The 16,504-nt window shown below is 41.5% G+C and overlaps 1 non-coding gene across 1 annotated transcript; it reads right to left on the minus strand.

Annotated features, from left to right (window-relative positions):
• Positions 1 to 200: 200 nt before the first annotated feature.
• Positions 201 to 272, minus strand: TRNAC-ACA. Its single transcript has one exon. It is a non-coding gene; the product is annotated as a tRNA-Cys (tRNA).
• Between the last annotated feature and the right edge of the window lie 16,232 nt (positions 273 to 16,504).

The following is a 16,504-nucleotide window of genomic DNA, read 5'->3' on the forward strand; positions in this document are numbered from 1 at the left end:
ACATCCGACAGTAGGGAGGCCAACCATTATAGTGTCACATCGGCTCAACACAATCAAGAAACTTGATTCCATTGCTTTTGTTGGTGATGGTAGGGTGGTCGAGCGGGGTACCTATCAAGAGCTGAAGAGTAAGCGAGGAAGCTTTCTTCAACTTAGCTAGTCTTCAAAAATGAAATCGAATGCGTATCAAAAAAAAAAAAAAGGCCCAACCGGGTTCGAACCGGTGACCTCTTGATCTGTAGTCAAATGCTCTACCACTGAGATATGGACCCATAATGATCATACTGTTAGAGAGTTTTACATCTCTATCTTTTTAATTTTAAACAAACGTCCTCACTTATGATTTCTGAGGTGTACGAATCCCTCCTTACACACAAATCCACATGCACTAATTATGAAAGGAGATAAATGTGGAAATGAAAATCAAGGAACCTCTTGCATGATCAAAATTTTCTCCATCCATGCATCTAGCATAAATTTTTTTGCAATTATACTATGTTTTGAATATTGGAAGCATTTCAAATAATTGTTTTAAATGCTTCTTGCATATTAGGAATTTGTTTTGAATGGTGGTTAAGTAGTTGGGGTTGGGGATCCGTAGTGGCTAATTAATTGCGGAAGGTTGAGAACGAATAATCTTCGTATAAACCAAGCTTATAATCGTTCGAAGATTGCTTCAGCCAAAGGGATGAAAGAACTTTTTTTTTTTTTTCTTTTTGTGAAGTTGGGATTTTAAAGCCAGGGAATGGTCTTAGGAAGGGAAGTAGAAAGAAAGGGAGAGCTCAGAGTAATTCTTGGTTGCAGAAGAATGTTTTAGCAAGGTTGATAAATGAGCTATATATAACTGGAGAACCTCTAATCTCAAATATGTGAGATTGGTTGCGATATATTCACTTTATACTTGCATAGTGCATACGCAATTCACATATTACTTGATAATTACAATACAGATTGAGCTTTCATGACAAAATTATCCTTGTATTTTCATAATATTGAAGAACGGTTATGAAACTGAATGCGGAGACCGAGAAGTGCAACTATCACGAGGGAAAAACAGCGGATAACCATATCAAGATCGATCGATCGTTCGAAACCTAACTTTTTTATTACTTGATGAAGATACTAGTGTTCTTGATGTACAAGCATAACAAGTTGTTCAAGAAGCATTAGGTCGAATAATGGTTGGGAGTGTTAGAGCATAGCTCGGTTGAACTCACCAAGCATTGGTATGTCAAGTTTGGTTGTCATATTTTAGTACCAAAACTCATCTAGAGTCGCTTGATTAAATACTATAGTCAACTTCGTTTAGGTTAGACTAGAAATTCTAGGAATGTTGAGACATACAAGTATTGCTCCAAAGACCTGAAGAATGAGAAGAAGTAACGAACTACAAAGACGACATCATCCTTCCACTTCAGGTTAGTAATATTGACTTGAACTTGTTTCATTCCTAACATATCTTCCAAGACGTGCATATTGAAAACATAATTGCGAAGCTGTATATACTGAACATATTGTATGTAATACTCTAGTGATGATACATGATCATATATAAAAGTATGGTCATAGTATTAAGAAATTAGACTACAAAGTATAACGCTTATCTTTTGAATTCCGTAGATATGACATCGACATAATATTGTATATAGTTTACGATTATGTGAATGGGTGTATGGTGAAGATTTCATCCTAGGAAACAATGTTTTACATTTGTTAAAAGGAAGTACATTCATGAACTTGTTTCGTGAATTGAAAGGGAAATCAATAGGTTTATTGGTCCGGAAATTCATTGTATATTCTTTGGATGACCAATATGTGTGAGTTGGTAGAACAGATATTAACTCAAGTTATGTATCTTGGTATAACCAATCACAATACGTAGACTTATGATTTAGTATTACCGGTCCTGGTAATTTGTATAACCGATCCTAAGTAATCACCATGAGATGGTATGATCGATCCTTGTAATTGGTGTGACTGATCCTGGTAATTGGTGTGACCGATCATAAGTGTGTGTGGCCGATCCTAGTGACTGGTGTGACCGATCACAGGTAGATACCACGTTTAGGTAGAACCGATCATAGTGATTGGTATAACCGATCTGAACCCATGTATGTGACTTGGTAGGACCGATCACAACTAACCATTGTGACTTGGTATGACCTATCACATAATAGTCTTGGAATACTGGTAAAACCAGTTCTAAACTTGTTTGGAAGTATAGTAGAACCGATTCCAAGAAGCAAATCCATGTAAATGAGAAATAAGGATTTGCGGTGAAAAGATGTTAACATACTTTGAACACGAGCAGTAACTCTTATCATTTATTTTTCAAAGTATCGACGGGATCTTTAGAACTGTTTTTAGATCTAAAGACATCTTATGATAATCCATTGTTAATAGACTTTGTTCTGTGTGTTATTGATCACAAGAGGATTCAAGTGTTTTGTGCAGGTATTCTTATTAGTTTTCGTATCTTGCGGATTTAGTGCACAAACCTTGATCGGCTGGTATCCAACTAGAATTAGTTTATCTTTGATAGATCTGATTGATTAGTTGCGTGAGATCGACATTCTCTATTTTTCTCTTTGAGATGTATCGATTGAGTGTGAATCTAGACTTGACTATTTCGGTAGGTATTGGATAGATTGATCTAACCATACAAAGTATTTTATTCGATTAAACATAAAAGCCTTTATCAACTACTCATATTATCTTTAGCAAGATTGATTAGAGTAGTTACCAAACGATCCAAAGTACTTGTTATTCACGTGAGTGACTCTAGAAGTCAAAGGCGCAGGAATACTGAGGAAACTAAGTAGCTAGGAGTAGTCTGCTTGGTCTCAGCTATACGAAGTTGGTACTTGATTTTGTATAACGGCTTAATTCTGAGAGTATTCAAAACTGGACTAGGTCCCGGGGTTTTTCTGTATTTGCGCTTTCCTCGTTAACAATATCTTTTTGTGCCATTTACTTTACTTTTCTGCATTACAATTGTTTATTATAATTAGAGTAAATTACACTTTGTATTAAGTCTGTAATACTTGATATTGATCCTATAGAGTTTCGGTTTTTGGAACCTATTACCAAGTACACACTTTGTTGTGGTATCTCCTTGATATTGTATCCATATTCAATCACACATGTGATCTTGTTGTTGTATTATCTCGATCTCGTATCTATAGACAATCACACGAAGTGTGAACCGAATTGTTGTATTGTCTCGACTCTGTCCATAGACGATCACTTTCGGTAGATGACTTATAGGTTAAAATAAAAAGATTGTGGTGTATTTGGGTACCCTCGTCTTTTTAGCACTGTGGTACAGTTCTGGAACCATGTACAATGATAGTCCATAATGACTAAGTCAGTCATTGAACTTACAAGCACTAGTAGTGTTCAATAATATTAAACACTAAACAATAATATACAATCCCAAAGTTATTTTATGAATAGAGTTGTCTTAGAAGTGTCTACGAGAGTCGTAGAAAAAACGAACATAATTATGTAGAATAGTCCATGTGCTTATGCTAAACTGGAACTGGTAGGTTCCCAAACCGGATTTGAAAACCACTAGTAGTTCGCGAAGTCAGGCCGTGGGGGTGTAAAAACCGGGTTTTCAAACCTTCCCCCATTCCTAAACTTAGATGTAAATGGTATGAAAACCGAGTTTGTAAACCTATACAGTTCGCGAAATCCAAATCTTAAGGGTATATAAATCGGGTGTACAAACCTCTCCTTATTCCAAACTCAAATGCAAAGGGTATGCAAACCTTTACAGTTTGCTGAATTCATATCAACCACTTTGCACTAAGCAGTTAAATTCTCTCATTTTCAAATTTGAAACATTCTCAATAGCCATAAACAGTATGCGTTGTCGCTTGGAAAATGAATCAAAAATAGTTTATGAATAACAAATTGTTCTAACTAAGATTTCCAAGGATATACTAACATCCATTGCTTTAATCATATTTCGAGAGTTTACCCAACACAAGCTTGCACTAGTAATTTCTTATTTGAAATATTTAATCTACTAAAGTCAGACGACATAGTCTCATATGATAAAATGGTATATGTCATGAGTAAATATGATAGGTCAGTCTTCACATACCTCTTTGTTGATGAAGTTCTCGCAAATTCCTTCATTTTTTATTCAATATTCAATCTTCGAGGGTTATTCAGTGATGTCTGATACTCAACTGCCATACTGTAATCGTAGTCCGAGACTTGACTTTAGACTAGATATCAAGATATAATTTTGTACATATATCACTGGAAACAAACTTGAGATAAAAAAAAATTGTGAGTTCGACTGAGCGATCATCGTATATTCAATTTACGAGAGACGGCTACAACCGGAACATACTCTAAGAAAAGTCCTTTTAAGAATTGTCCCTTAATGTCATCCATCATCGTATATTCAATTTTCTCACTTCATGGCATGACCTACTCAGAGGTAAGGAATTTCGCGAATTCTTTTGTTTTCACTCTCATCTTCAGAGGGCTTTTTCTTATCTATGTGTTTGAGGGTGAAAACAGTTTATGCTGGTTTCGGTAATTTCGTGTGTTGTGGGTGAGAAACGAGTCTAAACCCTAAACAATGTACTGCAATGGAGTACTTTAGATTCGAGATATCAATATGTACAAATCCGGCCTAAGCCAAGAAATGGTCGTTCCAGACTTGCTTCGGTCACAAAGTGAAGGAGAAGGGTTGGTTTTGGGGATGGAAGCGAAGAGAGTGTTGAGACCAGAATAGTTGATTCTGGAAGAGTAGTTGTTTGACTTGTATCAGAAAGTGAAAGCTAACAGATGGGAAAGCTGACAAGTGATTTCGGAGTGTTGTATGCTCCTGACCAAAACTTGTTGTTCGGTGGAAATAGGTAACACCTATTTATACAAGTCCAAGTGAAACGTACTCTGGTCTCGTAAAAAATAGAAACTTATGAGTAAATGGGAGGAGGTGGTAACCAGTAACGCCTGGAATTGATGTTCCATAATGAAGAAAAGTGTTTCACCATTACTCCATGTATTTACTAACCGCCTCATTCTTATTACACTGTCTTGTAACGGGCGTAGTGTACGCCGCACAATGTAAACCTCCAAACCAATACCCTAATGAGCATCCCCCAGTTTGTGACATATGTTGATGTCTCGAGTGTTTTCGTGGAAAACATGTAGCATGTTGCTGCTGTTTGGCAAGTTGAGCTTGGGAGATTTTCCGACTCGGTGGTGACCCTCGACGGTCGAGATTTTGCATCTGGAGAAGAAGGGTGGCCGTTGATTATTGCAAACCTTCGTTTGGTAGCCAACGGCATGAAAGCATGGCCGACATGGCTTTAACATGGTTAGGCGTGGCCAAGCTAGTATTTTGGCATAGTTTAGGCGCGACCAAGAACTAGGGTTTGGCGTTGGGCCAAAGGTTGCCATGCGTTAGCTGGTGACCTTGGATGGCTAATATCTGCATCTTAGATGGAAGGGTGGTCGTTGATTGTTGCAACTCTTCATTTTGGCAGCCAACGACGTGAAGGAAAGGTTGGCATGGTTTTGGCACAGTGGTGCAGTTGGCATGGTTGGCATGCCTTGGCGTGGAGATGTGGCTGGCACGGCATGTCATTGGAACATGTGACATGGTTGGCATGCCTTGGAGCGGAGAGGTTGCACGGCATTCCATTGGCACATGTGGCATGGTTAGCATGCCTTGGCGTGGAGATGTAGCTAAGACATGTCATTGGCACATATGGCATGGTTGGAATGCCTTGGCATAACGAACTTGGACGGTTGAGATCTGCATCACAGATGGAAGGGCGGTCAGTGATTGTCGCAACCCTTTGTTTTGGTAGCCAGCGGCACGAAGGCGTGGTCGGCATGGCTTTGACGTGGACAAGCTAGGATTTTGTCATAGTTTAGGCGCGGCCAAAAACTAGGGTTTGGCATTAGTTTGGACGCGACCAAAATTAGGGCTTGGCGTTGGGCCAAAGGTTACCACGCGTTAGCTGGCAACCTTGGACGGCCGAGATCTGCATCTCATATGGAAGGGTGGAACTTGATCGTTGAAACCCTTCGTTTTGGCAGCCAACGGCATGTAGCGGGGTTGGCATGGCTTTGGCATGGAGGCGTGGCCAAGCTAGGATTTTGGCATAGATAGGCGCGGCCAAAAACTAGGGTTTCGGCATTAGTTTGGGCGCGGCCAAAGTTAGGGCTTGGCGTTGGGCCAAAGGTTACCACGCGTTATGTGGAGACCTTGGACGGCTAAGATCTACATCTCAGATGGAAGGGTGGCCGTTGATTGTTGCAACCCTTCTTTTTGGCAGCCAGCGGCATGAAGGCATGGCTTTGGCACGGTTTAGGTGTGACCAAGCTAGGATTTTGGCATAGTTAGGCGCGGCCAAAAATTAGGGTTTTGGCATAGTTTGGGCGCGACCAAAATTAGGTCTTGGTGTTGGGCCAAAGGTTACCACGCGTTAGCTGGCAACCTTGGACGGCTAAGATCTGCATCTTAGATGGAAGGGTAGGCATTGATCGTTGCAACCCTTCGTTTTGGAAGCCAGCGGCATGTAGTAGGGACGGCATGGCTTTGGAATAAAGGCGTGGCTGGCTTGGTTTTTCATTGGCACAGTGGCGCGGCTGGCATGCCTTGGCGCGGAGACGTGGCTGGCATTGTTTGCCATTGGCACGGTGGTGCGGCTGGCATGCCTTGGTGCGGAGACATGGCTGGCATGGTTTGTCATTGGCATGGTGGTGCAGCTGGCATGGTTGGCATGCCTTGGCGCGGAGGCGTGGGTGGCATGGTTTTCCATTGGCACGATGGCGCGGATGTCATGGTTGGCATGCCTTGGTGCGGAGACGTGGCTGGCATGGTTTGTCATTGACACGGTGGCACGACTGGCATGGTTGGTATGCCTTGGCGCGAAGACGTGGCTGGCATGGTTTGTTATTGGCATGGTGGTGCGGCTGGCATGGTTGGTATGCCTTGGCGCGGAGACGTGGATGGCATGGTTAGAATGCCTTGGCGCGGAGACGTGGATTGCATGGTTCGCCATTGGCACGGTGGCGCGGCTGGCATGGTTGGCATGCCTTGGCACGAAGACGTGGCTGGCATGGTTTGCCATTGGCACGGTAGTATGAAAATTAGGGTTTGGTATATATGAAGAAGATGTCGGTCAATACTAAGGGTTCTTCCTGGAACATGCCACATGTAAAAAAAAGGTACCCTAGTAATTCTTACGTAGGCATGTTGAATGATTCAATAAATGCGCTAGTTGTCGTAGTGACGTCATGTCTGATGTATGGTATTTAACGATTTTAACCCTAATCTTAAAGCCACCATCAACATTAAGTCCCCTGCTTAGCTCGGAACAAGAGAATTATTGCGAGGTAAGCATAAGATGGTGACAGGCAAGGACGAAATCGAAATGGCAAGTCATGAAAGAAATGGTGAAGAAGACCCGGATAACCTTTTTCGAGAGGTAAGGAGAGTTCGTGATACTCGTGTTGGCGGCCTTGCATAAATTCTACTCGTGGTGTTGCTGGTTAGACCGTGAAGTGGTGAGATATGGACTGTCGGCTTGGCTTGGTCACGCGTCATCTTGGCTGGGTTAAGGAACGCGGAGGTGCTGGATTAGAGAGTTGTTGGCGATGGTCGGATTGGAATAGGAGCCGTAGGCATTGTGCTTCTTGGAATGAAGCCGCAGGCATTGTATTGGCTTGGAATGGAGCCGCCAGCGTAGTATCGGCTTGAAACAGGGAGCCGCAGGTATCGTGCGGCTTGGAAAGGAGATGTGATTGTTGGATTGGCTTGGAACGAGCCGTCAACATTGGTCGGCTTGGAATGGGAGCTGCATGTATCGTGCGGCTTGGAAAGGAGTCGTTAGCACTGGATCGTCTTGGAATGGGAGCCGCTAGCGTAAATTTGGCGCGGGCGCTGATATGTTGGCCTGGCATGGCGTGAGCGTTGCTTGGCGCGGGCCCCTCATAGTCCAGGCACCCAACTGGAACCTACCTTTTGAGATCATGTGTGATGCTTCAGATTATGCTATTGGTGTTGTGCTAGGTCAGCGAGAAAATAAGTTACTTCATGTGATTTACTATGCTAGCAAAAATCTGAATGATGCCCAGTTGAACTATACCACTACCGAGAAGGAACTATTAGCCATTGTGTTTGCCTTAGACAAGTTTAGACCCTATCTCTTAGGTTCTAAGATCATCATATATACTGATCATGCTGCTTTAAAATATCTTTTGTCTAAGAAGGATACTAAACCTAGATTGATTAGGTGGATCCTGTTGTTGCAAGAGTTTTCTCCATACATTAGAGACAAAAAGGGTGCCGAAAATGTTGTAGCAGATCACTTGTCTAGGCTAGTTGTTAGTTCCCCAGATGATTCCCTTCCTATAAGGGATAGCTTTCCTGATGAACAATTGTTCTTTGTTACCCAATTACCTTGGTATGCGAATATCGTGAACTATCTTGTTACTGGTCGAATGCCCCAACATTGGGGTAAACAAGATCGTTCTAGATTTTTAGCTGAGGTTAAGCACTTCTTTTGGGATGATCCTTATGTATTTAAGTATTGTCCAGACCAGATTATAAGGAGATGTATACCTGAGAGTGACCAGTCCAGTATTATTTCCTTTTGTCATGATCATGCTTGTGGGGGTCACTTTAGTGCTAAGAAGACTGCTGCTAAGATATTGCAGTGTGGATTCTATTGGCTTTCGTTGTTTAAAGACTCCCATCGTTACTGTGTTACTTGTGAGCGTTGCCAGAAATTAGGAACCATTTCCCGTAGGAACATGATACCCTTGAACCCTATTTTAGTTGTTGAGGTCTTTGATGTGTGGGGTATTGACTTTATTGGTCCGTTCCTGATTCTTTTGGTAACCTATACATCCTTGTCGCCGTAGACTATGTCTCTAAGTGGATTGAGGCGGTTGCGTGTAAAACCAATGACCATAGGGTTGTGATTGATTTCTTAAAAAATAATATTATTACACGTTTTGGTACACCGCGAGCTATAATTAGTGATGGTGGGTCGCACTTTTGTAATGGAACTTTTAGGATTTTGATGAAGAAATATGGTATTACACATAAGGTAGCTACCCCGTATCATCCAAAGACTAGTGGTCAGGTTGAGGTTTCCAATAGGGAGATAAAACGTATATTAGAGAAAACAGTTAATCCTAATCGGAAAGACTGGTCGTCTAGGCTTACTGATGCCTTATGGGCTTACCGTACTGCGTTTAAGACCCCCATTGGAATGTCGCCTTATCGGCTAGTGTATGGCAAGGCATGTCATTTACCTGTCGAGTTAGAACATAGAGCTTATTGGGCTGTTAAACAGCTAAACTTTTCTCTTGACAAGGCAGGAGCCCATAGGAAACTCCAGCTCAATGAGTTGGACGAGATTCGTATAGATGCTTACGATAGTGCGAAGGAGTATAAGAACAAAATGAAACTTGTGCATGATAGAAATATGTTAAGGAAGTCATTTTCTCCAGTTCAAAAAGTTCTTCTGTATGATACCCGCTTGCATATTTTCCCTGGGAAGTTACGTTCTCGGTGGACGGGTCCTTTTATTGTTCGCACTGTCTTTCCTCATGGAGCTGTTGACATCGAGACACCGGATGGTAGTAGTTCTTCGAAGGTTAACGGTCAGAGATTGAAACCCTTTTTAGAGCCCTTTCCAACAGGTGATGTTGAGGAGGTCCCTCTGCAGGACCCTGTTTACCCTTGATTGACCATCGAGGCGATTGTATGTTGTATATTAGTTTTTGATTTCTCTCTTCACCCAGGTACTATCTTTCCGACTTCTCTCTTTACTGATTCCTTATGTTACTTTACTTTTTGGTATTGCTCTTTCATTAGAAACATTGAGGAAAATGTTAGATTTAAGTTTGGGGGTGGGGAAGAACTTTTTAGTTGCACTTTTGAAACTTCTAGCATCACATGGTATCCGGTTAGCTAAGTTTACATACTGTTTCTCACCGAAAAGATAGAAATTGGAATGCTAGGGATAACAACCTTTTGAGACATTAGAGAAAAAGACATTGAGATCCTTGAAATTCAGGAGAGAACTTGTTCCTTTTAGAGGGTAACCGTGATGGACCTAACCATACATGATGGAAAGGCAAGTAGGTCAGGGAAATGCCAGAAAGACAAAGCAACCTCACAATGTAGTCTTAGTTACTGGATTGCGACTCTCTCTCAGTAGAAACTTATCATCATCAACAAGGGGAGCGACATCAAAATCTATGAAGAAAGTTGAAGACGTTTTAGGTTTAGAAGCAACAATAGATAATAATTCAAGATCAAAGTTGAAGTTATAAGAGAAAATGATATAAGTTGTTAGAATCCATGATACCAAGACATCACAAGTTGCAAAGATCCAAGTTTTAAAGTCCTTCTCTCATGGCCATGTGAATTTTGTCTTGTAATTTTTTTTCCAACAAAAATAAAATGAAAAAAAATGAAAAAGAATGAAAAATGAAAAAAATCATCGTTACGTTTTGTTCAACAAGGCCAAAGGGAAGTAGAAATTTATAAGTCAAGCAAGAAATCGAAGAGAAGAGTTAATTGTCAAGGTTCTATGAGGTTCGATAGTTTATCATCAACAGTTGAAGACCGAAGAAGACGTTGTTTCTACTGAGCACTATGAGAGAGTCGAAGAAAGATACATTTGGTTTCTTTGTTAGTCTGCTTTCAATCTGGCACAAAATATTTCTAGCACTGGTTTAACTCATCACACGTAATTAGTCCATCTGTGTAGCAGATGTCCCTCTCATTTTTATCTCTCTCCTAATCTTATCCAGCTGTAAAGCAGCGGACGCATCTTATAATGTTTATCTAGCTGTGTAGCGGATATCTCTTTATCTAGCAGTCGTGCGGATGTGTCTCCCCTTTTCTTCAGTTAGCTTTAGAGCTGACACCTTTAATTTCTCTGACATTCTAGTTACTTGGAGATAGGTTGAGAATATGTATATCCTCATAGCTCTTTGGATACTTGTGACCAATTAGAATTCATGGTTTTTGTGGGTACACCTATGTTAAACCCACCCGAGACCAACTCGGTTTTATTTTTTAGTTGTGCTCGAGGACTAGCAAATAATAAGTTTGGGGGGTATTTGATAGGCGCATTTATGTGCCTAAATTGTCCTCAATGTTTCGTATTGTTGGTACTCGTTTTCGTCCTTATTATGGTGTTTTGTGTATTTTTAGGTATTTATGGAAAATAAATATTGTTGGAAAAATCGTCTCAAAAAATCACTCGGAACACCCCCGGAGGACACTTGCTATACGGAGTCCAGATTTGGTTAAGGGGCACCTCAATTACTAAGGGGCACCCCAAAAAGGCAGTTGTTATTCGCACCCACAACTGGCTCCCTCTGCTTATTAAAGAAGATGTTTCAGCCGCGTCTCTGGGGTTATCTCATTAATCTTTGATGGTCATCGGGATAGACTGCGATGAGCAGTCCCCAGTCGCAATTTTCTTTAGTTTCTGAAGTTGTTTCTTCTGAGCAGTCTTGGGATCCACCGTGACCTTGTAAAGTGTTGCAGGAGTCTTCTAGAAAGAGAGGTGATGATATTCTTACGATGTACCATTGAAGAGTAAATGACCTTGTCGTGACTATGACCTTTTGGTTGACCGTGTCTTCTGAGCTTTGACAGTGAAGGGGTTCCGTGTAGATCCTCAGTCCCCAACTGTGGTTTACATGTTTCCATCTTTGTAATGATCGTGCTTTGGTGAAGCTCTCGCTGGTATCAACAAAGTAGGTTGGTTGGATGCGTAAGCGAGAAAAACTGTCCATGACCACGAGCTTTGGCATGGAGGAGGCGTTGAAGCGGCTTCGAATCTTGGAGAGGACGTTGAAACTTATAGAGCAAAAATGCTAAAGCTGCATCTTCAGATCCTGGAGCAGGTTATGGAGAGAACGCTGAAGCGGAGCGGCTGCTGGAGCGAACGTTAAAGAGGAGCGGCTACTGAAAGGCGCATTTATGTGCCTAAATTGTCCTCAATGTTTCGTATTGTTGGTACTCGTTTTCGTCCATATTATGGTGTTTTGTGTATTTTTAGGTATTTTTGGAAAATAAATATTGTTGGAAAAATCGGCTCGAAAAATCACTCGGAACACCGCCGGAGGACACTTGCTATACGGAGCCCAGATTTGGTTAAGGGGCACCTCAATTACTAAGGGGCGCCCCAAAAAGGCAGCTGTAATTCGCACCCCACAACTGGTTAGGGGGACACCATCTTCTTCGTTTGAAACTTAAAAATTGGCGGGAAAAATGTGGCAGCTCCCTGAGAATTTTCGATCGAAATTTTAAGATGTTATAGTGTGATTCCATGGCTAAAACTTCACGGGAACACTTGACTGAGATATACAGGCGTGGTATGGGCTTCAAAATCATCCGTATTTGGTTGGATAATCGGCAGTGAAGAAAACAGGGTTGCTCGGGTTTTGGTTGCTCCATCACGAGTTCTGTGTAGTTGGCGTGTGGATTGATAGAGTTTTACTTCTAGTGGAACGTGAAAACAATGCCCTGAGAGTATATCGACATCAGCAGGCGTGTGAAGAGGCGAGAAAGGAAAGAAAATTTCCTTTATTATTTTTTCTTTACTGTCGAGATATGGGAAGATTTTCTGGAGTAATGAGCGAAGATTCTTAGTCCAAAGGTGTATAAATAGGCTACTGGGGTCGAGCAGAAGGGGGATGGAGAGTTTGGGAGAAGTATAGAGCATTAACAGAGCGAGAAAATCAAGTTACAGGAAAGTTTCTGCTGCTGTTGCTGCCATTGAAGAACACGAAGAACGGACACACCAGGGCAGTCGTTCTTCAACAGTGATAACGACTAACACGTGAGGGTCTTAGAATTACCGTCAGCAGCAGTTTATTTCTATCGTTTCTGTAACAGTGTTCTGCAACAATTATAAGTGTTGCAAACACCCGATTTACTCAATTATTTTCCTTTTCATCATTTGTAAAACACTTGTGAGCATCAATGAAATATTTTGAGAGGTTTTCCAACATGATGATGAGCTAATTCTCCCACAACCAAGGCAGTGAGGAAGCTATTTACGCATGAATAATTGGTAATCATTTATTTCCTATAATTTATAATTTATAATTCACTCAATCACTACTTTTGCAGAGTTTTTAATTGTTTGCAAAAAATTTCTTCATTAGTTGTGATTCAATTAGATAGGTTATGCTTTGTTTAGATAATCTATGCTTAGGGATATAATTAATTTTCGAGAATTTTCCAGATTATTTGTGAATTAATAAATAAGAGTCTTAAAATATAATTAGAGTTTTGGATTGTTTACCATAATTTATTCATGTGTAATAGTGAAATCAGTGACTTGGTTGTTTTCTAATATCTTGGAGTCAATTTTGTAATAAGTTTTCTTTGTTTTTAAATTTTTATTAAGTCTAAAATGCATTGCCTTCACAAGCCTCAACGAACTCTTTACTACAACATATTTGAGATAACATCAGCTACTGAAGCGAACGTTGAAGCGGAGCCGCTGCTGGAGGACGTTGAAGCGGAGAGGCTGCGTCAATCAGTGTGCTGTCAAACTGGACACCCTTCAAGCGAACAGTGGTTAGAAGTCCCCAATTCCATCTATCAATCGTGCTTTCCAAGAGAGGTTGGGGTTTAGGAACGACTTCCTTGCTGGAGACAGCTGATTTCCTGATGAAGCGCGGTTGAGGGCTGCAAATATGTCTTGACGTTGTTCCTTGGGTAAATATGGAATCTCATATAAATATTTCATCATAGACTGCACGATTTTGCGGGTGAAGTCCCCAGAAATCATGCATTTCCTGACAGGAAAAGAGTCTTTGTGAACTCAGGGGGGTTGCTGATTTTCTTTGCTTCGATTTTGGAGAAGTCGTTCCTGATCTTTACGTGTGATGCAATTAGATTGCTGATTCCCTTCTATTGGGCGTTTAAGAGCAACACTAAAAGGATGCAAGCTGCTGGCGCTGGGAAGATACAAGATGTTAGTGATGGAAAGATGCAAGCTGCTATAAAGATGCAAGTTGTTAGCGCTTGAAGGATGCAAGATGTTAGAGCTGGAAAGGATGCAAGCTACTGGTGCTGGAAAGATGCAAGCTGCTGTAAAGATGCAAGTTGTTAGCGCTGGAAGGATGCAAGCAGCTGGCACTGGAAAGATGCAAGTTGTTGTAAAGATGCAAGTTGTTAGAGATGGAAGGATGCAAGATGTTAGCGCTGGAAAGATGCAAGTTGTTAGCGCTGGATCGGCTTGGAATGGGCGCTGGCTTGGATTTGGTATGGCGCGGACTGTTGGTTGGTCATGGCGCGGCGCTGGCTTGGCACGGTGCTGGCTTGGCGTGGCGCGGACTTGTTCTTGCGGGCCCAATTGCCTCATTCCATACATAGATCAAACAGGAAATCCTTTCCTTATTCAAATTCCAAAAGTTTTATGCCTATGAAAGGGGTTGGCTCTCCTTTTTATCTTGTATCTTTGTTATCACGTCCTGGTGTTAGCGGTAGCATGGTAGAAATAAAATGGGCAAGCATATTCAAGCTATGTACTCCAACGTTTCTCTTTCAATTTGTTTTCTTGTTTTCTTGTGTTGGTGCAAACCCTAGCCATAAGTATGCCTTCCATAAATCTGTAGAATTTTTTTTCTTCTAAACTGGTGTAAACCCTAGCCATGGGTATGCCTTTCATAAACTTGTAGAAATACTTTATCATTAACAATTCCTCTTCGAATATCATCGTAGTAACGTCGCTACCTCAAGAATAGTGACGGGTAATCATTATTATGCAAACTAGGCACGTACGGGTAGGGGACTGTTTTTTTTTTTTTGAAAGGCAAACAAAGCGCTTGGTTTATGGTTTGATTTGATTTGATAGATAATTGTTATCTATGAGGGTTTTGGATTATTCTTTTGGAATGAATTGTTTTAGAATAATGTTGTTTTGGTTATGACTATAAGTAGCATAAGTATCTCAGGAAAGCCATGGAATTGTGAATGTTGTACCACAGTAGAAAGCATGAAATGAAACATGGGAACAATATGGCTATCGGTTTTTATCATCTCTGTGAAGATTTGAAGTAGTAGACCATGTATTTTGTCTAGCAAGATTTACTCGGTTTTTCGGATCTCCTAACGAAAAATGGATCTTCCGGGTGCAAGTCTGAGTTTTGTGGAAAGCACCGTCGTGATCGTGGAAAGTCCCCAGTCGTCCCTGGGTCTTCTGATAATCGAGTCGTCGATCCCTGTGCGGATCGTTTGCTTCTACCATCTTGGAAGTCCCCAGTCACCCCTTGTCGTGTTATGACTGGTAACTGGGCCGCCTGGTAACTAAGTCGTTTGGTTACTGAGCCATTGATCCCCAACGGATCGTTTGCTTTTACCATCTTAGAAACTAGGTAGAAGAATGAAATCGGGAATTGGAAATTGATATTGTAACAGAGAGATTAATCTCCCATTGTGGTCGCCAATTGTTTGAGGGTGAAAACAGTTTCTGCTGGTTTCGGTAATTTCGTGTGTTGTGGGTGAGAAACGAGTCTAAACCATAAACAATGTACTGCAAGGGAGTACTTTAGATTCGAGAGATTAATCTATACAAATCCGGCCTAAACCAATAAATGGTCGTTCCACACTTGCTTCGGTCACAAAGTGAAGGAGAAGGGTTGGTTTTGGGGAGGGGAACGAAGACAGTGTTGAGACCAGAATAGTTGATTCTGGAAGATTAGTTGTTTGACATGTATCAGAAAGTGAAAGCTAACAGATGCGAAAGCTGACAAGTGATTTATGAGTGTTGTATGCTCCTGACCAAAACTTCTTGTTCAGTGGAAATAGGTAAGACCTATTTATACAAGTCCAAGTGAAACGTACTCTGGTCTCGTAAGAAATAGAAACAGATGAGTAAATGGGAGGAGGTGGTAACCGGTAATGCCTGAAATTGATGTTCTATAATGAAGTAAAGCGGTTCACCATTACTCCCTGTATTTACTAACCGCCTCATTCTTATTACACTGTCTTGTAACAGGCGTGGTGCACGCCGCACGCTGTAAACCGCCAAACCAATACCCTAATGAGCATCCCCAGTCTGTGTCATATGTTGATGTCTCGAGTGTTTTCATGGAAAACATGTAGCATGTTGCTGCTGTTTGGCAAGTTGATCTTGGGAGACTTACCAACTTGGTGGTGACCCTCGAAGGTCGAGATTTTGCATCTGGAGAGGAAGGGTGTCCGTTGATTATTGCAACCCTTCGTTTGGTATCCAGCGGCATGAAAGCATGGCCGGCATGGCTTTAACATGGTTAGGCGTGGCCAACCTATGATTTTGGCATAGTTTAGGCGCGTCCAAGAACTAGGGTTTGGCGTTGGGCCAAAGGTTACCATGCGTTAGCTGGTGACCTTGGGCGGCTAAGATCTGCGTCTTAGATGGAAGGGTGGTCGTTGATTGTTTCAACCCTTCATTTTGGCAGCCAACGACGTGAAGGAAAGGCTTGCATGGTTGGCACG

The sequence above is a fragment of the Papaver somniferum genome, chromosome 2 (genome assembly GCF_003573695.1).
Source record: "Papaver somniferum cultivar HN1 chromosome 2, ASM357369v1, whole genome shotgun sequence".
NCBI classification, from domain to species: domain Eukaryota; kingdom Viridiplantae; phylum Streptophyta; class Magnoliopsida; order Ranunculales; family Papaveraceae; genus Papaver; species Papaver somniferum.